The sequence below is a fragment of the Marmota marmota genome, unplaced genomic scaffold (genome assembly GCF_001458135.2).
Source record: "Marmota marmota marmota unplaced genomic scaffold, marMar, whole genome shotgun sequence".
In the NCBI taxonomy this organism is placed as follows: domain Eukaryota; kingdom Metazoa; phylum Chordata; class Mammalia; order Rodentia; family Sciuridae; genus Marmota; species Marmota marmota.
The window spans coordinates 13645807-13669113 of NW_026000142.1; positions in this window are offsets into that span (position 1 = coordinate 13645807).

Genomic DNA, 23307 nt, shown 5'->3' on the forward strand with positions numbered 1-23307 from the left:
CAACCCAATAAGATAACACAAAACAAAACTGAAACAGAATGAAACAAAAATGGAACAAAAAATCGTTGTATCAATTTTCTCTTCCTCATGGCCAAACAACTTCAAACCTTGAGCCAACCATTTTTCCCAGTTTGCCTGAGAAATTTCTAGGGATAGGCAGCTTGAAACAAAAACAAAATAAATCAAAACAAGAACACATTGTTTTTTGAAATGGTCACCCATTCTCTCGCCTTCCCTCAGGGGTGAGCAATTTCACTTACCTCCGAGCTTCAGGAGTTCCCCATATGGGCCAACAAATGCCGCAGTCTGGCTGGGCACAAATCACAAGCCACTGAAGCAGGAACAAACTTTATTTCTGAACTCCACCAGCACACTCCACACACGCTCCCAGGAAAAATGCTGAACACCACGCCACATGGCTCCTTCCCGGACACACTACTCCAACAGGGAATCCCTCCTCCAGAAATCCCTCCTACCGCACTTCCCCAACCAATGGAAACTCTCCGGGAGTCCCATGAGAGCTCCAAAGTAGCAGGTGGAGGTGGAGAGCAGGGGTCTAATATCCAATTGAATGCAATTCTTAACATAATCATTATCATCTCAATGGCTTGCTGGGGTCACCTTTCAACCCAAGATGTCATTCATCATTCCTACTTGGCTATGGCTCTCAGCAAGAGAGAGAGAGAGAGAGAGAATTTTTTAATATTTATTTTTCAGTTTTCAGCAGACACAACATCTTTATTTGTATGTGGTGCTGAGGATCGAACCCAGGCTGCATGCATGCCAGGCAAGCACGCTACCACTTGAGCCACATCCCCAGCCCCTGTATGTTGATTTTTTATCCTGCAATGTTGCTAAATTCACTTAGAAGCTAATTTATAGAATCCATGAGATTATAACAGGCATAAAGATGTTATCTATAACAAAATATATAGACAAAATTTTCTGCTTAAAAAATTCCATTTGCCTTATTGCAGTGACTAGAAACTAGAATCTTCTGTAAAATGCCCAGTAGATATGGTTAGCACATAATTCCTTGTCTTTTTTCTTATATTAATAGACAGGCCAGTATTTCAACATTAAGTTGATATTGGCTGTAGGTTTATAAAAACTGTTTAACATCAGGTTGAAAAACTTCTACTTGGATCAAGATTTTTACTAGGAAGGAATGTTAGATTTTGGTAAATAATTTTGCAGCATCTATAGAGATGTTCTAAAGTTACATGTTCTTGCTTTGATTGTTAAAATGGTGATTTATACTGATTCATTAATGTTTAGCCAATTTTGCAGTTTTGTAAAAGATCCATTTGATCTTTTTATATTTTCCTCATGTTGTATTATATTTAAATTGCTATAAGATTGTTTAGAAATTTTTATGTGTTCATGAGAAATGTTGATATCTTTTTCTCTTTCTTGTAATATCCATCTTATTTTGGTAGTGGAATGATTCTAGTCTCATAAGAATTGGGAAGTATTTTTCTGCATTTCAGTTTTCCAGAGCAATATTTGCAGCATTGATGCTGTCTTTTCATTAAGTGTTTGATAGAGTTCACTAGAGGAATCATCTGTTCCTAGAGTTTTCCCTCTGGAATGGGTTTTATTTGAAAATTCATTTTTTTTAAAGAAACAGTGATGTTCAGATTACTTACCTCTTCATGAGTGAGATTTAAAACTTGATATTTTTAAATAAATTTGTTCTAAGTTATTACGTTTATTAAAGTAAAATGACTCATCACATTTTTCTTTTATGCTTTTACTACTATTGGAAATTGTGGTAAGGTCAGTGTTTTATCCTGTATATTGGTACTTTGTGTCATCTTTTGGGGTGTCAATCTGGCCTGAAACTTAGAAAATATGTTGATTTTTTTTGTAATGATTATCATTGATTTTATCTTCTTTGTTTCTGTACTCTAGTTTGGTGACTTCTTCTCTAATGTTTATCTTTCAGATTCCTCTAATTATTTTGAGTATGGTTTGTTTTTATTTTTCTACCTTCTTTTTAAATTTTTTAAACGTCACAGATCTGATTGTATGTACTTATTTTGTACAACTTTCTCTTGCCTCATTGCTCTGATTTTTGGGGTGAAAGTCAAGATGATAGTTTTGAGAACTTCATTTCTTGAATAAATATTTACTATTATAAACATATGCTAATAATGTTTTAATGACACTTAGTAATGTTTTAATGGCATTCAAAATGTTTTATTATATCATAATTTTAACTATTTAATAATTAATTCTAATTTCTTCTTGTTTGGTTTTTTCTTTATGTATGAGTCATTTAGAAGGCTTTTTGTTTGGTTGGTTGGTTGGTTTTAATTTTGAAATACTTTTGGCTTCTTCCAATCTCCTTCTGCTATTATATCTATTTAAATTCCAATATGGCCAGATAACATTCTTTAAATCACTTGAATAACTTGACTTCATTAAATATTACTTAATGACACAGAATTTGGTCTGTCAATGCTGATTTTGTGCACACTTGAAGAGAATGTATATTCTTTTATGTTTGGGTAGAGTTTTCTAAAAATGTCAATGTGATCAATTTGATTGAATACATTCATATTATCTTTTATGTCCTTCCAATTATCTACCTGCTTGTTTTGTCTGTCACTTATTCAGACAGGCATTGAAATCTTAAATTGTATTTTTACATTTGCCCATTTCTACTTTAAGTACCATCAATTTTTCTTTATGTTCTTTGAAACTCTAAAATAATTTAGGATTGTTATGTTATCTTTATAAATTACCCTTTATTAACTTTAATTTTTTTTGTCCGTGGTAATATTCTTTGTTTTGCATGTATTTTGATATTAATACAGTTGTTCTCACTTATTTTACTTACCATGATGTTCTCTAGTGCCACCCATTTACCAGTATATGGCATAATTCCATTTCTCTTTTATATTGAGTAAAACTTCACTGTGTACATATGCCACATTTTCTTTATGCATTCATCTGTTGATGGACACCTAGGTTGTTGTTTCTATAACTTGGCTATTATAAATTATACTGCCACAAACATTGACATACCCAGTTTTGGGGAGGAAAAATACATTTTAAACCTCACTTTGAGAATGAGTTTTTCTTAACTTTTATGGGACTAAATCAGACACAATCAGTTTAAACCCTGTGTGGACTTGAATCTGCAGGTTGTTTTCCTTTAAGTAAATGCAGCTGATTGGAGCCAGTGGTACAACAACGAGGACTTTGAGCACCCCACGATATGGCTAGGGCCCACCCATAGGAGTCTTGGAGGTCATTGTTTTCTTTGTCTCCTCAAATAGACAGTGGGCTTCTTTATCTAAAAGAAGGGACACAGGCCTTGTGGTGGGAAGTCTGACTTCATCTCGGAAGCTATCTTATTTTCAGAATATAATTTTTATACTAAGAGAAAAATGGAATTCTTTATAGAATAATAATGAAGGTTAAATTACAACATAAATTAGTAACTCATCACAAAACTAAGCACTTATTAGGCTACTCCTAATTATACTCTTTCATTTGTCCTTTAGTTTCTCCACAAGGCCAAACACAAGAATTCTCAATACCAGATGCATATCTGAATCACCTGTAAAATAATTTTAAAAAATGAAAAATGATAAAGTTATACCCCAAACCAAATGTTTCATAGGACCATAGCATTTATATATAATATTGAAGAATTCTCATAACATGATCAAATGCAAAGTAAGATTTAAACATTCTGGACTTAGCACAATGCTGAGGTCTCAATAAATAAAATATTTTCAAATTGGTTGTCTAGTAATAGAATTAAAGAGACATGATAAGGAATTTTGCACATAGGGATGTCATCTACCTGGAAAGACCTGCAGAATATATTGTGTCTTGGGTAATAACAGATGTAATATTTTATAAAATCATTAACAATTATTAGTAGTACAATTATAGACTAGCTGCCAGGCATTTCAGCATAAAAATATTTTTTGTAGGCTTGGAAAATAATAATCAAGGTCAGAAACTAAATGTTTTGCAATAGCAAGGGAAATTAATTTCTCATAGAATTAGTGTTTTCCACCTAAGTGCTATTTCACTGAGTTGCATAGCACATGTCCTTCCTTGAAAGACTTGATGAACATACTTTAAGAGAAATAACCTAATAAAGTATAAAGCTACACTAAAGACACAATTTTGAGATTAAATATAACTTCAGTTCATCTGACACAGATATAATAGTACAATATTATCTCTCGCAAATACATACATAGTCTCTTGACATAAAATGTTGAATACTATTTGCATGTTTTCTTATTATGTTTATATAATCAAACATAGACTTTCTAGATTTATCTTGGAGAAGAGGGTTCCCAGGAAAAGTAAGTATATAGCTTCTAGAACACCCTTTGGTAGATAGATTTCTTCAGTGTCATGCTCTGACACTGAAGAGGTGCCTTAACAAATAGCTGTGCCTTGATACATATTCTCAGATAATGACAGCTGTAGACATAAAGGATTCTGAAGAAGCAATTCTGATCTGGCCAGCTGCTGAGAGGAAGGAATGTCTTGGGATGTGCAGCACTGGCTTTTACAAGATGTCAGCACTTCCCGTGGCTCCTGTAGTGGGCAGGTGCCCAGAGGGAAGGTAAGGAAACTTCAGTGTCTGAGTTAATACAGAGCTCTGGTCTCTGAAAAAGAGAACAACATTTTCTCCAATATAATCTCATTTCACTTCATTTAAATAGCACTGGTTCTAGTGTTTCCCTTTTACTGAGGAGGAAATTGAACATCCAGCCCTTTAATTCAAATGAAGCCACATTGCTAGGATGTCACAAAGCCAGAATCTGAATCAGGTTCCTACAACTCTCAAAATCAGCATGTTTCATGGCCATGCTGAATCCTGCTTAGTGGCTGTTTCAGAGAGGAGCTAGGCCCTGGGAATTGGAGCTGTGTGTCTATTGGAGTCACACAAAAAAGATGAGGACAGGAGACCAGACTACTTGACCATTAATGCCTGTTTTGGTTTGGGTATGAGGTGTCCCTCTAAACTCCTGTGTTATAAGAACATTCGGAGTGAAATGAACATCAGTGAAATGATGAGAGTTCTAACCTAAATAGTTCATCCCAGTTTGAAAGGACTGGCTAGGTGGTAGCTGAAAGTTGGAGGAGCCTAACTGGAGGATGTGAGTTACTGAGAACCTGCCCTGGAAGGATGTGTCTTCTCTACATCCTTTTCCCTCTGTGCTTCCCAGCTGCCTTGAGATAAGCAGCATTTCTGCCTCACTTTGGCCCAGATCAATAGCGTCAGCTGAAAATGGCCCGAACGTCTGAAATCCTAAGACAAAATGAACTTTCCCTCCTCTAAGTTATTCTTGTCAAGTATTTTGGTCACAATGAAGAAAACCTAATGTAATGACATTACAGAGCGAGGCAGCCTTGAAGGAGGAGTACACAGCCCTCTAATGTACCTATCCTTAGAGTTTCACAAAATAATGCCTTCCAGACAGAGGAGGCCAAGACATGTTCTTGTTTTTGTTTTTGTTTGTTATGTTTTTATTGTTGATGGTGCTGGGGATCAAAGCTAGGGCCCTGGGCATGCTAAGCAAGCACTGTGCCTCTGAGCAGCCTCTCTAGCCTACTAAAGCTTGCTGTTTTACAACTCCAAGCTAAGAATATTTTCCACATTTAAAAACATTGATGAAACAAGGAATATTTGTAGCTACAAATCATAAAATATTTATTATCTGAGACTTTACAGAAGAATGTCTGCCCACCTTAGTCCACTTAGTCCTTCTGCAACTTTCACTGGAGGAGGAAAGAACAATTTCCTCAGGATATCTGGTGAACTTGAGATAGACAGTCTAGATAATAGCCAGAGTCATTTTTGCTACCCTAACAAGTTGGTGCCCTAATGATGTATGTGTTCATTCAACTTCTAGTCATCTTTATTTAAAAGGATTGGTGGATGTAAATATAATAATATATTTAATATATATTATTTAAATATATATTTTTTTTAAATATTTAAGATTTAAATGTAATAAAGATACCATCAGATAGTTAAATGCAGTAAGGTGGAATTTGGAGACCAAGACAAGTAGTGACACTCCAGCTTCCAGGTTTATTGGTGTAATAAGGCTCATTTCCAGGTCCTGGGGAACTGAATCTCTCTCTCTCACACACACACACACACACACACACACACACACACACACATATATATATATATATATATATATATATATATATATATGTATATGTATATATATATATTTCAGGAGATGGTAACTGCTCCTTATAACCTAATTGTCTAGAGAAACATATAAAGGAGAGTTTGTTATTAAAATAATTACAAATAGATATACATATTTTCTGAATTGTATTTTAATTACATTTGGGGCTTTGCATAATTAAAGGGAAAATATCTTCACTGACATTATCATGAGATGCTGCTTTTTGTTTTCATTTTAAGATTTTCAAGTTTGCTTTATTAGACTACATTTTGTTATATGAACCAACAAATAAGGATTGAAATTGCTGAATGTAAGAGATCCCTAAAGGACACAACTCATAAAATAAAGGAAAAAACAATATAGTGCCTTGAAATTCATATTTTTGGCAGAAATAAGACATTTTACAGGGAGAAATTTTAATGGATTCTATTCTTTGAAACATTTGAGCAAACATGGAACAAAATTCATCAAATTTACTATCAAATCTATTCACTGCAGCAGAAAAACTGTCCCAAATTAATTCTCACAAAAAAAGCTTTTCCTGTCAATAAAATAAAATAAAATGTTAAAAGTATTATGTGAACAAGATATCAGACATAATAAGCATGGTATCCAAACCCACTGTGAATTTCAATAAAAGTAAATCATAGCCCTTGATTGCAAGACACCTGTGATTTCATTCTTCCCTGTAGCTATTTTAATCTTACATGATAACAGGGAGAAAAAAGTACAGTAAAATTTAAGAAAAAAGCAGAGCACAGTGAGAGAATATTAAATAACTGAGTCAAATTACACAAAGAAGTGAGATACACACGAATTACAGTAACAGATATTTGAATGAAAATTTAACTTCAGTGGATTAGTGGTAACTTGGATTTCCAGCTTTGTGGCTGGAAAGATCAAAGGTGATTATAAAACAAAGTCAGCATTAGAATTGTCAAAGAGCTAAGGAGATTCTGGGTGTCCCTGGGACTCCTTTCCTGTTCACACTGGCCAGTATCAAAAGGTGTGAGTGTTTGGGAACATCAATGGGAACTTGAACATGCACTCTTTAAAATTTAGATCCTAGCAGGCATCCAATTCCTTTAGAAAACTTGAATGATTTCATTGATTTTATTGTTGTTTTTTTTGTTGTTGTTGTTGTTTGTTTGTTTGTTTTGAAATTACCCTGAAGACAATTTATGGAAATGGTACAAAAAATGTCCCACTAAGGTATTTCTAGGAATTCCCAGGCAGCAATTTGGCTGTGTTGTCCTGCCTCAGAGAATTAATCTCTCATGGGCCTAACTGGGTTGAAAATAAGGAAATATTGGTAGATAACAGCATGGAATTTCCAGAGAAGTCTTATTTCAGAATTTCATAAAGAGCAAGCACTATGTGGACTTTTTTGAGGGAGACTGAATTGGCCTGAATTTAAGGAATAGGATAAGTGTGCTCAACCTGTAACTAGCACCAAGGAAGCCAAGTGGCAGGTGGTCTTGTATGAGTGGCAGCCCCTTCCCTGATACCTACATGGACCAGTTGCTGGAAGAGCTCTGGAAAAACATCTGTGCCTGAAAATATCAAATTGGGCTGTGGGATTGGAGTCCAGTGTGGTGATAAAACAGCTGTGCTGCATTTGTGTTTTTGAGGTCATTTAGTGACACATGGATGAGGGTCTTCTGACCCCCCACTGGCTTTTTGGAACTGGCCTAGTATCTTCATTGATGTCTTATGCTTCGGTCTATCTCATTGATGGAGGTGAAGGGCAGAAGAAGAGGGCAGACCCTGTGGATTGACCTGAGAATACCCTTGTCTTCATTATTTTCACTGATGGTTTTTCACCAGTGCTGAAGACCCTGACAGAATCCATTAACACTGACACCCTCTATGCCATGTCAGTCTTCATGCTGTTGGGCCACCTAATCTTTTTTGATTATGGGGCTAATGCCAACATTGTACCAAGCACACTCTCCTTGAACATGGCCATCCTTGCTTCTGTCTGCCTTCAGAAGACTTCACATCTTCCCCAGTGCCTGTGTGCCTTCATCATGGTTACATTTAACCATCCAGATTTTTGCACCATGGCCCATGTTACAGAAGAAACTGAAGGCCTGTACTGTCTGCAGCTATGTGGGGGTCACACTGGTTTTTGCATTCTCAGCCTTGGGATGTCTGCTGTCCATTAGTGCTGTGGGAGCCATACTCTTTGCTCTTCTGCTGGTTTACATCTCATGCCTCTGCCCTTTCTACCTGATTCACCTGCAGTTTTTGAAGAACACACTCATGGGCCTTGGGATGAAGCTGAAATCAAAGACTTGTCCAAGTTCCTCAGCTAAATTAAGGACCACGTATTACATTATAAAGAACAGTAGACCAAATCCTAACCAGCATCAAATCTAAATGCAAAGCTCAGTCTGAAGCTGTAGGCTGATGTGGATGAAACAACAGAGATCAGAAGAAACAGTTAACCAAAGGCCTGGGTGGTGAAAGTGCTTACCCATTCTGTCATTTTATGATAAAAATGATTTCTGGTGCCCTCTTGAATTATTGCCTCTCATCTATTATTCTCTATAACAGATGTGGCCTCTATTAAAAAAGTAACAACATGTATACACACATATGTGCACACACACAAATACTGTCCCACAAATATTGCCAATGTATTTACCTTATAAATGTACCTAGTGCTCTAAAAAATTCTCTAAGCTACTCTTCCATTATCAAATGTCATTTTTATGCTAAATGTTCTTATATTTATAATTTTTATATATTATGGCTTACATTTATTATTATTTAAATATTATTCTTAGATTAAATGGTGTATGATAAAAAGGTTTGATTTTAGGTTTCTCTGAAAACTGAAAGAACTGAGCCCAGTCATCCCTTTCATTCATATTATTCCTTGAAACATATCCTTTCATTGAATTTACTGTCAACTTCTGAAAATTATCTTTTATTTTGTTATAGAGATGTTAAAATATACCTGATACATCCAGTAACATAAACTTTAATATAAGCTTATAAACAATAACATAAATCTTATGGTCATATTTTTAAAGTAGTTACCATTTTGTTGCATTAAGAACTTTATTATAGCCAGTTAAGGTGGCACATGCCTGTAATATCAGTTGCTTGGGAGGCTGAGGCCGGAGGATCTGGAGTTCAAGGCCAACTTTCAGGAACAGCAAGGAACTAAGCAACTCAGCGAGACTCTGTCTCTATCTAAAATACAAAATAGGGCTGGGGATGTAGCTCAGTGGTCAAGTGCCCCTGAGTTCAATCCCTGGTAACAAAAAAAAAAAAAAAGAACTTAATATTGACTGAAGTAATTAACTAATAATTATCCAAGTGTCATTTAAATTATTCTAACAGTTCTCCTGAGTGGCATAATTGCAGGAGACCATATCATTTTGAAGAAAGCTAGAGAAGATACTTCTTGAATTTGAGAACATTCTATTTCTAATTCAAAAATTGAATTTTTATTACACCTCCTTATTCCCATGAAGAGCTTAGTATGGCAAGGGTTAACAGTAAGGAAAAGGTGAGGTTTGGGAGAGGCAGCAAAACCTGAGAGGGGTGTTTTTGTTTAATCAAATTTTAGGTTTCTGTGAAATTTGTATATATGCAATATATATATATATATATATATATATATATATAACCTTTAAATTAAATCTTTTTGATTATTACAGATACTTATATTTAATTCTAACATGAAATTAGAAAACTAAGAATTCTAAGCATATCACTTGGAAAATAAATCTGTGGGCTGTTATGAAAACAAAATCTGTGCAATAATAATACCTTTGGGTTATATTTTTAGTGATGCTGTCAATATGTTAAGTGTAGTTAGGAGCACACCTTTAATTTCCTCTGTAGAGATTTTACCACCATCTGTTACCATAATATATCTTGTGTCCCTGGTTAATGATTTGTATTTGTTTGATGAACTCTTACAATATGCTGGGACTTTGAGAACAATAGTCTTTGTCAAAAGAATTATGTATCCAGCTAAGAGAAAAAAAAATCAAGGCATAATACTAATGGAATCATTTATTTATAATTTAACACATTTTGAACTATTAAATGACAAAAATTGGGCCAGAGGTTTTCACTTATTTTGCCTAATTTTATCATCACAATGCCTTTTGAATTTGGACGTGATGCTAATTCCTATAAAGAAGTACACACTCAGAGGGGCAACTTTACCACCTTAATATGTGGCATTGTCTGGATTCAATGACAAATCTTCAAGGCAAGTGTTCCTTCCCTGATTTTATAATAGTCCAAAATAAAATGAAAAAAAAAAAGATAAACAAATTACTGCAGTTGCCAGAAGCCCCATGTCTTCAGATGAAGGATAAGTGATTCAATTTCCCCGGGGGAGAAGAGAACTTTTCTCTTGATTGTCCTTGAACAAGAGAAGAAAACAATAAGGAAAAGTTTTGTTCCGGGACCTCATGAATATTTTATAGGAGAAAGCCTTTTCAGGTTGTAGAGTGTGATTCAAGTCAGACAGGTCCACATGAGGCTCCTGAGAGCAGAAAGCAAGAGAATATAGTAAAATAAGACCATGTGCATGAAAAACCTTCAAATGGCCATGGAGGGGGAGTGACACCACCAAGGAAGGTGAGAGCTTGAGTTGTTGTAGCTGACCATGTTATAAAATGAGCAAGGGGATGTGACTGTTGCCTTGATAAAGCCAGATCAGAGCCAGAGCGTCCCCACCCTTGAGAGATGATTATGAGTTACAGATGAGAGACTTGCCTCTTGTTTTCCCCAAGCTGCACTGAATGCTGTGCAGAGCACCCAGTGAATTCAGAGAGAATATAGTCCTTAGTGAAATAGCCCTAGTGACACTATCTCATGATATATGAGAGCAATTTACAGAAATAATTAATTGCAGGTGTAGCTACATGTCTCTGAAAATATAAGAAAGGAGGGATTCGCCAAGGTTGCTGAGTGATGTATAAATTACATATATCAAGTTTCCTTAGGTATCCTGTTTCCAGGACTACCTTTAGTCTCTGAGGCATCAGCCACAGTCTATTAAACAGGATCCCACTTGAACTCACTGCTGAAATATGTCTGTTGCTCTAATGGATTTGTTCAATTCATTGCTGGAAAGAAACTGAAAAGCTGATGAAAACTGTATCATTTTCATTTATTTAAATGGCTTTTAGGTCCATGCTAATAAATTTTGAATCCATAGTTCATAAGTTTTGGTTTAAGTGCATAATTCTTATTTTGTTTACTGTCTCAAAAGTCTTAGCATAAAATGTTACTTTCATCATTTTAGACCTTTAAGAAAAATTACCTGCCAGTTTTAATTAAAGGTTTTTTCTCTTTCAACTATTCTAAGAAAAGCCCCCACTTGCTCCAAAGTACTAAATAAACCTCAAGCCTTTTGTTCACTTATTTAAGAAGTTACACAAGAGGATAAAAGCAAGTAAGGAAGAGTTTCTCTTTCTACTTACTTATCTATCTCCATATTAGTAGGATAAAAAAATTATTTAGGGTAAATAATGTTATAAAGACCAGGGAAAGTACCTATCAGAGGATAGCATTATGTAACACAATGTGCAATGCACCAAGCTTGGATAATTCTAAACTAATTGTAGTTACTCCTTGGTTTTGGCCTAATCTGTGTCATTAGTTTTCTTGTTTATAAAGTGGGAATAATACCTTTTTTTACATTGCAGATACCACATTTATTTCAAAAAAGATGATTTGGAGGATTTATGATACCATTTACATAGAAATTTTAATTATTGCTAACTAATGCCCTGCTAGCTAAAATGCATTTATATTGAGCAATGAGAGGATTTTAGTTTTACCTGTTAATACTTTCAGTGTAAGTCCAAGGTATGCTATGCTCTGAATGGCAAGAATAGAAGCCAGGATATGATGAGGCCTCCCCACTTGTGCTGGGAAGAACCCACTCTCCCCCAGCCCTCACCCCCAGCACTATTCTCCTCTGAAAGCTCACTTTTGGAGATCCTTTAATCAAACTGGAGAATGTTCATGAGCAAACAATGAAAACATCTTTGGGTCACTGTCCCAAAGTGAGTGTCTGGGAGAGGTGCTGAGAGATGAGAATGTTTCATTTGGAGAAAGAAGGAAATAGAAACTCAATTTTGATTATTTTAAGAACTCATATATGTAAGAAGGATTGTGTGGATTTTGTTTCTAGAGTGTAGAACTAAGGATGAAAGGTGGATATTATGAAAAATAAAATAAATATTAACTTGATTCATAATAATTTACAACAATTAAAGCACATCTCAAAATGAGTCAAACTATTTTTTTTTGAAAGAATGAATTCGTCAATCTTATAGGCTAGATAGATGCTATGATGAACTTTCATAAAGGATTTTCCAGATTGCCTATTAAATGATGAAGACTATTTTACACTCATATTTGAAGATTTATATTTCTATCACTCTTTATTATAACTATTAGCTGATATTTAAATTTTATGAAATCATATTAATGTTCTCTTAATTATTTCAAAATGTAAGAGTTTATTTCTAGAAAAGTACAGGTGAAAACCATACATATTTCATCATTATAGTATTTTAGCTCAATATATTTCCTCAGCTACTCTTATCTCTAACAGGTTTCATATCCTTAAAATATCTTTTGTATTACTCATAAAATAATTTGTTGTTTTTTTTTTCTTTGCCATATTTTCTGAAATGTTTAAGAATATTTTTCACCTGTGATATTATATTAAACGAAATCATTTACTATTAAATTTTGGAGGTTTCTTGACCTCTAGCCTGACAAAATATGTGTATTGTTCTTAATTTTCCTCTAATACCCTTGGCTAATATTTGCTTAGTTTGTGTTTGTATCTTTCCAAAAGAGCAAATGAACAAATAAACAAAAGTAGTCTCTGGCACTCTCCTGGCATTTTGAGGTAGGTCTTATTTGTAGCACATCTTTCCTTTGTTTTGAGCTGAATTTTTTCTTCTAGTTGCTTCATCTGGATGTATTTACTGGTGCCGCAAAACTAACGCCCTTCCACATGAATGGCTCTTTGTACACTTAAACACGTTGACCTTGTACCTCACCTCCAATCATATATTCTCTTTTTTCACTGGGTTTTCTGTGTCCTAGTCATGTCAGTACCCCCTCCTGAATAATCTGGCATATACCCACTCTAGGTATTTTGTTCAGAAGCAGGTGTAAGCCTAGTGTGGTATGATGGGGACGTCAAGAGAAAGAAGGTCTGTGTCTTCCCTTGTCATATTTATTGCCTGTAACTCTGTTAGTGCAGTCTAAGCTTTAAATGATTTTTGGTAGCAGACAGAACTTACAGTTCACTCATTTATTTGTGCTTTTGACACATATTTAATGAATATCTACTGAGAATGAGGCCTCTGTTTTAGGCAAGCCAACAGTTAACAGTGAGCTTTCACTTTAGTGAAAACATGCCATTCTTTTTTTCCCTTAGCTCTCTTTCAACCACGGTCTTTATTGGAAATTATAAAATATATTTTTTAACAATGTAGAACTTTGTATTTTTCCGATAAATTTCATCTTGTTAGATGATCTTTTGTTTTAACATCACTCCACATATTTTCTATGTTATTTCAGCCTTTGAGAAACTATCTTCATACCTTCCTGAAACCCCAGTTATTTTAGGAAGTGTCCTCTGAAGTTGTACACTGCCCTATTGTAGTTATCAGTGTTCTAAATGCAAAATATTAAAAATAGAAATAACATTAATAAAAATGTAGACCACAGAGGATAAGATTTTAAAATAAAAAGATTCAACGAATACCTATTCATAGGGTAGAAAAATCACTGAGTTCCCAAAATTTCATTAGATGTTGTAATACATCAAGAATTAAAGACCAAGGCAGTCCCTGTGTTCTTGAGGTTTACAGTCCAGTGGAAGAGACTGGCATGAATCAAATAACCCAAATAATCATACAAACATATTTAAAATTTCAATAATATATATTTAAAGTATATATTATGACATATATATTTAAACAGCATCTGTTTTTGAGAGATACATACTGAATTATTTTAGACAAAGTGGGAAATGTTTCAAACTAATCTGGAGGGAATTGGATGAGGTTATACTAAAATGAAACTGCCAAGAACTACTATTGTTCCAACAAATAGTTCAGGCTGATGTAACAAAGACTATAAACTGTGTGGCTATGGACAACAGAAAAAATATTCCTCATTTTTCTGGAGGCTGGAAAGTTCAAACTCAAGACTAGAAGATTCATTGTCTTGTTAAGAGATCTGCCATCTCTTTGGTGCGTCCTTATACAACAGAAAGGATGGGAGAGCTCCTTATGGATTCCTTTATGAAACCACATCCCATTCACTAGGGCCTCACCACTAAATTGCTGCCCAGAGGCCCTTTTTCTAATACCATCAGCTTGAAGGTTTGGATTTTCAGGACATGAATTTTGCAAGGACATTTGCATTCTCACCATAGCATTGGGTCTGGATGATGGGTACATTGTGTTGTTCTCTCTGTTTATGTACATCTCTTCATGTTTGCTATCATAAAAAGTGGCAAACAAGAAAAAAAGTCAATTCTGACAAGTGGAGAGGAGAGGTAGTCAGTTTTCTGACAGTATATAATAGAGAAATTTGATAGAGTCAGGGATGTAAAGAATGGCTGGTGATGAAAAGTGACACTTAGCATTAGACTGGAAGACTGCATGGGAGTATAGGGAAGGACAGATCCAGAGTCATCATGCAAAGGAACAGATGCCAGTCTGAAAATGAGCCAGAATGGCTGGAGGGCTTGAGGATGAGAAGGGAGAGCAGAGTGGTAAATAAAGCTGGGGTGAGGTAAGGTGTCTTAATAGGAACAATAACCTGCTTTATGAAAACAGATTTAGGGAGCTATAGTGATGCTGAGGGATTACTAACAAGCTGCCCAGGTTCTCCAAATAAAACTTTGTTACATCAACATCCTTGGTTTAGACAAATGGACTTCCACATCGATTTTAAAATGATTATCTTACAATTCCATCTGCTTCTTTCCAGCTTCTTTACTATCTTCTTGGTGCAAGTCGCCTTTACCTCCTGTCTGGAACAGATAACAGTCTGTACTGCAGCCATATCTACTATCCACATTCATTGCTCAGGATGCTCGGCCTGAAACTCATCCTTTTAAAAATTGTATACCTTATGAAGATTTCTAGGTATAGAAGAGTTCTGGCTATTATATTTTAATTCAAATGTCTACAAATGTGGGTGGTAGGATTGCCAGATAAGACACAGGATATCCAGGTAAATCTTAATTTCAGATAATCAATATACAAGTATAAATTTGTCTTAAAATCAAAATGTAACTAAAATATGGAATGCAAAATATTTAATATATATTGTCGTTAACATTATTTACTATTTATCAGAAATTCAAATTTAATTAGCCATCCTATTATTTTTTTCTATTTGTTAAATCTGACTGATTTTATGAGTTAAAAGGTGAGCATATGCTTGCTAATCCAAACCCTCTATTTTAGGAGTAATGGAAACATGACATAAACATATTTCCAAATATATAGTAAATTAAAATGAAATGTCACATCTAATACATGTGACAAAATCATTATTTTTGAATACAAATAAGTATATAGTAATTATATTGACATACAATTTTTTACATGTATGGGTTTCCATGTAATGTTTTGATATGTATATGCATTGCATAATGTTTGAATCAGGATAAGTTTATCTTCTCCTCAAACATTTATCATTGGTTTGTGGTGATAACATTCAAAATCCTTTCTCCCAGCTTTTTGGGAAATATGCAATACATGATTATTATCTATACATACCCTACTGTGCGATTGCATATCATATGTGCAAAATCATTGTTCTGTCTGCTCTCATTAACAAGATTGGATATAAAGAATGCTGGTTGGAGGGGAGCCTGCACAATCTCATCTTTGTATCTGCTTTTAAAAACATTTCAGTTGTACCATGTATTGCCCTGATTCCTGTCTTTGGTTCTATCATCGTGAGCAGAGACTTACACTGTACAGTGATGAAGAGGAGGCTCAGCAATAATAGGATCAGCAAAGAGGTCTCTTTAAAGATGTTCCAGAAAGAGTTGATTGTAAAGTGACATGAAAGTGACTATCTACTGTTTGTCTTCCCACTTTCCCTTTCCTGGTTCTATGCCAGCCGTGCTGTGTCTAAACTGACAAGGCAACTTAGCACACTGTGAAATGAATCTGAGGTGGTGCACTGAATTCAAAGGGAATTCAATGCCTTCTTTTAATGTAGAAGCTATAAATATTTATGAATATTTTTTTAAATTGAACATAACATTTTAAATATAGATTTTTTTTAAAAAGCACTGTTTCTTGAGCCTGTTAAAAATGGAGGAAAATGATGAATGCTCATCCAACTTGACTAATTCTGATAATGAGATTCCATAATGTTTTCTTGGAAATAATTGTTCTACTCTATTTGATCAAGGAATTATTTGCATTGATTTGGTCCTACATAGACATTTTAAGTATCTTAATCTCAATACTGTTACAAATTAAATTATGCTTTATAATTTTACTTTTAAAATGCAGGAAATATATGAAGTTATCAATATCATATATGTATTTGATAAAATATATTTTTGAAAATGCATAGTTTATTTACTTAATTATTTGTGTAACTGAAGTTGAACCTGGGCCTTTGCACATGCTAGGAAAGTGCTCTACCACTGTACTACAAACCCAGCCCACATTATTTATTTTAAAACGTGCAAAACTATTAATTTTTATCATTATGTAAAAACCATTGTTTACTTGTGAATTTTTTTTTACAGATATTGAATTGTTTTATAGCTTTAAGCACTTTGTTTTATAAATATGACATTTAAAATCTTGGGGAAAGAATAGTGATGCAAATGACAATTAGAGAAAACTCAATATGTTTTTATTAATATATTATATTTAACTTATAAACAGCTGCCTTAATGCAGTTCCACAGGATTTCTTTTAGGACTATTGGTTATAGCATATCTATCATGAATGTCAGAATGAAAGAATGAAGACAAATATATCTAAATATGCAAATTGCTATAATAAAGTGTGTGCAATGAACATTCAGCAGAATTTCTGCTGAATAACTACATGGGCCATTAAGAAGCAAATATTCAGCAAACTGGGAATGAAAAATGAATTATGATAAAAGTTTTAATATTAAAAACAAAACAATTTCCTATCTTTAAACAAAGATCTATAATGCTTAGTAGTAAATCCTGTTCACTTGATTTAGATATACACAATTTTCCTGAAGAATCTAGAAATGTAGTGATAAGAACAAACTGGGATAAAAAGAATACTGAAAAACTAAACTGACAATCAGGATTATATGTAAGGCACAGTTATAACAGGGGACAAATGTAAGGACCATTTTCTAAGTACACAGCAATCATCTCCAAATGAAACTTTGGCTCTCATTCCTTAGGAGGACAGGTAAACTAGGGTTCAGGTCAATTAGCCAAACACCAACTCTCCTGATGACCAGTTTGCTTTGTTGCTTTTAAGTATATTACTTTCAATTGACCATTTTTCCTTTTGTCTTTGTAAAATCTTTAAATGTCTTGTTTAATGTACTCTTTACTTCAAGTGTGGTTCATGTAGCTGGAGACTTAGTGACGAGGAAACTCAGAAATTTACAAGCAGAGATATGTTTTCGATATAGAGAATTCTTTTCAATAGAGTCTTCATGAGTATATTTAGTATGCTCTTAATCTTCATAATATTAAAGAAAACATTGACTTCCATTAAATAGAGTTTATCTTTTCGGAAATACATTGTTAGGCAAAAGTACTTTAGGATTATTATAATTATATATTCTTATATAATTATATAATATGGTCATGAGTATTAATGTCATCAATATTTTATAATATCAACAATTTCATATGATTTATTTAAATTTTGTTCTTATGACCTGAATTTCTACTCCCTTCTCTTTCTTTCTCTTCCATTTTCCACTCTTTCGTCCCTTTCAGTTTTCTGCTTCTTAAAATGCTGGCATAGAGACAAATGAGAAGATAGTATTTATAGATATAATTAGAAGATAGAAGTAAACTTGGTGAGTTGGCCTGTTGGCTAAATTCTTCATATTCTCACCAATGTTCAAAGATTTCTTCTGTTTCTCTGGTTGCTTAAATGAAATATAAAGAAGATTGGGAGTAGACATATAACAAGAACAAAATATATTAAATCACTAGCAATTTATAATCCTTTTTTGGGTCATACCTAAGTTGATTAGATATTCATAAGGATTCATGGTTCAATGCAAGTTTGATTTAGGGTCTATATTATGATTATGCAAAATCTGTAATCCTGCAATAGATTTCCTATTCAATCTGCATTTTTTTGAAAAAAGTCTTATTATCCATAGTGTTTGTTTATGTATATACCACCTATATTTCTTTAGTATGATGGGGTAAAGCAATCAACACAGGGACAAGAAAATATATACTAAGGTAAAGAATATACAATAAGGTACTTATTTTGTGTACATGAGTTATAAGTTTCCAGATAATGTCATCAAGTAAGAAAATGCTGAAATCTGAAGAAGAGTAATGTGGACTTTTTTAAAAAAATTGCTTTTGACAGATGTTAGGAGATGCATGTGTCAAAATCAATGTTTCCCTTTATCTTGAATAAAATGGCTTCCTCAGAGCTCCCCACCCCCATGTGATCAGTTGCATAGTGTTATGAATAGGTCACTTGTCCCCTAGTCTGGTTACTACTTACTGTATAAATATGATTATTTTCCTGTATGACATGATGTGAGGAATGTGGAAAGCAGTAGGTAGAAGCCATTTTACTTCAGGCTTTAAGGGTTTCCCAGTATCTCCTAGTCATAAGGAGTGTAATGAAATATTTCTCTTTACTTTTGGTCCTCTTGATTTAAGGAAGAAAATTTACTTTATAAAACATTAAAATAAAATGGACCTCTCATGTTAAAACAAGAAAGTTGGGAGATAGAGATGACCTATCTCTCAAATGATATAAACCATACAATTAATTTGGTTTCTTCTGTGCTGCCTACATTGGAAGCCATTTTCTTCAATTATGTGACTTCAAGAAATGTTTTACTTTGTTCTGCTCATTTTAAAACAGATTAAGTAGAATTTATTTGTAAAAAACAAAAAGCAAAGAAAAAGAAAAGAATCTCAGTAAAAATATAAGGAAGAACACTTGTTTCCCAATGCCATTTTAAGGTACCATCATACATAAAACAAATAAATATCTAAACAAAATACAAAAGAAATATAGTGACTTTTAATGCACATATCTGTAACTCAGTTGAAATAGATGTTTAATGAATGCTGTTTTAATAAACTATTCTTTTTTTTAAAAAAATTTTTTTTTATTTTTTAATTTTTTATTGTTGGCTGTTCAAAACATTACATAGTTCTTGATATATCATTTTTCACACTTTGATTCAAGTGGGTTATGAGCTCCCAATTTTACCCCATATACAGATTGCAGAATCACATCAGTTACACATCCATTGATTTACTATTCTTATCTCTGGGCAATGTTTGTTCTTTCAGAAGGCTAACAACAAAACATGTCGTCATGAAGGAGTCCTTTTTATCATAGCAAAGTCAGTGAAGTCATAGGGGAAATGGATCCAGTTGGCAAACTGCATTTGAAATATGTGCAGCTGAATAATTTAAGTAACTCAAGTGACAGTCATTTAACTTCACAAATGGTTTATGTGAGCTGAGTCAGTTAACTGATAGGTTAAAAAAAAATTCCATATGCTTCCAAACTTATCAGACTTTACATTTCTTATTTACCATATCCTTATTCCTTTTTGGGATGCATTTAGACTACCATTTCTTAGCAGTCAAGTGTAATATAGTCAGGGATATGTAAAAAATGAATTAATTTGGATTGAACTAACTCATCATGAATCGAGATTAATTAAATTACTTAATTTTGCATCATCTTGCCAATACCATGGGGAGTAAAGCAGTACAACACAGCAAGGAAATAAGTTGTGATTGAAATGGATAATAAGTATGGTCATCTATCAACAAAGGAAATTGTCCATAGCAATTGTGACCTCAAGTTTCTCGTGCATCATGAATCTCTGCAAATTACCATCTCTCAGTTCTAGTGGAGAGAAAATTTGTCCCCTCCTAGTTTTCATGCAATCTCTCTCTTAAATAGGATGTCATAGCAATATACCTGTAACATTTAGGAAGGGAGAAATAAACATTAGTTTTTTTTTTAATAAAATTGCTATACATTTTTCAAACAATTACCTATATAAAAGGTTCCATGAGGACCATGGGAAAATTATAAAGAAATATTATTCTTGGCTATGCAATTATCTGTGCAAAGTTGAAAATCTTTGAAAGGATATATTTAGTCTTTTTTAAAATTAATTGGTTTTACTATGTGCTTGCTAGTAATTGAGAACTACCCATGTCAATTTTCTCCATCTTTTGAGTACAGTTGCATGAGGCATTTAGACTTTGTATTTATTTGAGAAATTTATATTTTATAAGTAAATATTCTTATACTAGAATTCCTGAAATGGCGGGGATGGAAAAATTGAACATCTATTTCTTGGGAATGTTGTGACTTTTAGAAACCAGTGTGTAAAGTCATGCCAGGTGGACTGCCTCACTATATTAGTTTCCCCCTTAGAGTGTGTTAGAAGTTTCTTCTGTTTGTCTGACTTTGCCACTCTATGTCCCTGTGTTCCTGTTCTACCCAAATATTGAATCATCCACCCTGACTTCCGTTTTGATTCTTTCACTGGCCAGGATACAGTCGTCCATTGCTTTCCCTTGACTTTTAGTAGACAAAATTGGTGTATAACTGCTCTTTGTTTTCTGATTCATATTCACCACAAATACATATTATTAAACAAAATTTATGGGAACCCATTGATTTGGAATCTTGTACTAGGCACCAGCAGACCAAATCAAAAAATAGTTACTTTTGTCAAATGCCGTGTTATCAAAGTGAAACTTTAAAAAAAGATGAAACTCTCTAATCAGGGCCCAGACAACCACCATAAGGAAGTTTGGTCTACTTAACCCACACAAGATAAGTTACCTGAAGTAACTTGGCATTAACTCGTCTATGTGTTTCCCTATGCTATTTCCTTCCTGCTCAAGCTAATTTTCAGAAACCAACTGTTCTGCCACTCCCTGTGGAGATTCTCACTATTTTGTATATTAGGTGTGGCTCACTTTATGAATTTACCACTAATAAAAGTCAACTAGATTGCTAAAACTCAATTTGTTCTAAATTTTGTTCTTGGAAAATATTTAGTGACTTGCAGACTTGGAAATTTGGTTTCATCCATGAACTTCTTCTATGCAGTCCTTAACAGAACACTCTACAAAATATGTTAAAAAAAATATTGTGATCATATGACTTTAGGTTTTTGATTCTTGCCATTTTTCTATTGCTACTTTAATGATTTAATGATTACATTTATTTATGTTTGATAGAGTAGGAGAGTGTAACTTAATTCTTAGTAATAAACATTCACTGATATTAGACTGTCTGTCTTGATGATTACTTACCTTAGTTTGGAGAAATGAGAACATTGCAAATGCAAAATGAAAAAGATAGACTCTGTATTCAAGAACATAACTTCCTGAGTGAGGGAAAAAAAATCAGCCCATTAACTACATGTGCATTTTCTTCATATATCATGTTCATGAGTTTACTAATATAAAGAAGTCATATAATTGAAGTCAATTTATCACCTATTTTATTAGCTATGAGGAAGTGTTAAGCTAGCAGATATTACTATTGAAATATTACTATTGTAAATTAAGAAAACAAATATACAGACAGAATTACGTTTTTCATAAGATTTAGTTTATTTTAATAAGGTCTTGAAAAACTACATGCTTTAATGTCTAAAAAAGTTTACAGTTTCAACAATACTTATCTTCTGGTTCCTGCATTTTTGTAATATAATTTGAAGGCCATCTTTTACAACATTCCCATATTAAATAAGTTTCTCATATTTCCAGTTACTCATTTAAGGCATTACTTGGAGAATCAAAAAATAAGTGGAGATATAAATGTTTAATATGCAGACTGATTAAAATATTAACATTTATTTAAAACATTAAGCTTCAGTTGTTTTTATGGGGTCAGTCACAATTGAAAAACAAATGTGAGAGGTTTATCTAGTTTACCTGCTTAAAATACAATAGGGTTATAATATTAATATGTGATGAAATTAGCATATTTGCTCATTCTACTATGGAATGCAGATTAATGAATTCCTCTCCTCTTGGGAAGGTCAGAGAGACATACTCTCATAATTTTCAATATAATACAGACTACACTGATGGGCCTTGATGGGTTTCTGTCAGCCACTTGTAAGCCCCAGGTGTGAAATAGAAAATAATACTTTTCCTGGCCAATTTTGTGCCATAATCACTTTTTTTAAATTTAATTTTCCTCAGAAACACAAAGTAAGTGACTTTTTTTCTAAGTTTTTATATTATAGAATCTCTGGGCTTTTACGTTTTTCACTTATCCAAAGCCAGCATTGCTCAGTAGAGAATCAATTTCCCTGAATAAGACTTTTGCATCTTCTCTTTAATAGCACCATGTTTTTGTAGCCAACTTGGAAGTGGTGTTGAATGTCAATGAGACTTGTCAGTTCTGTAGGCATAAATCTAGGTTTTAAATTTGAAACCTGAATTAAGTATACTAGATATATGAAGATTTACTATAAAATTCCATTATCCCAAACTTTAGGAGATTGATATATTCTTGGATATTCCTAATAATGTCATGCTTTTTATGCATTCTCTGTGGGAAAAAAATGCCATTTGTGCATTGTTTAAGATTTCTTTATTTTCTTTGGAACATGTATTCAAAATGAAATGCACAATTTTATGATGCATTTCATTTTTTATAATGTGATGAGATATCAATTTTAAAGGACTTGCCATCCTTCTCTAATATAATATCAAATGTATTGAAAGTTTAGTACTTTGAAGTTATTAGAGGCCATGCTCATCCGAAAATAGAGATATTTATTCTCTTGTTATCCCTACTCTAACTTTTCTTTGTCTTTGCTAATGCATGTGTCTTGATATTTTAATTTAGTCCCACAGGTAGATTTC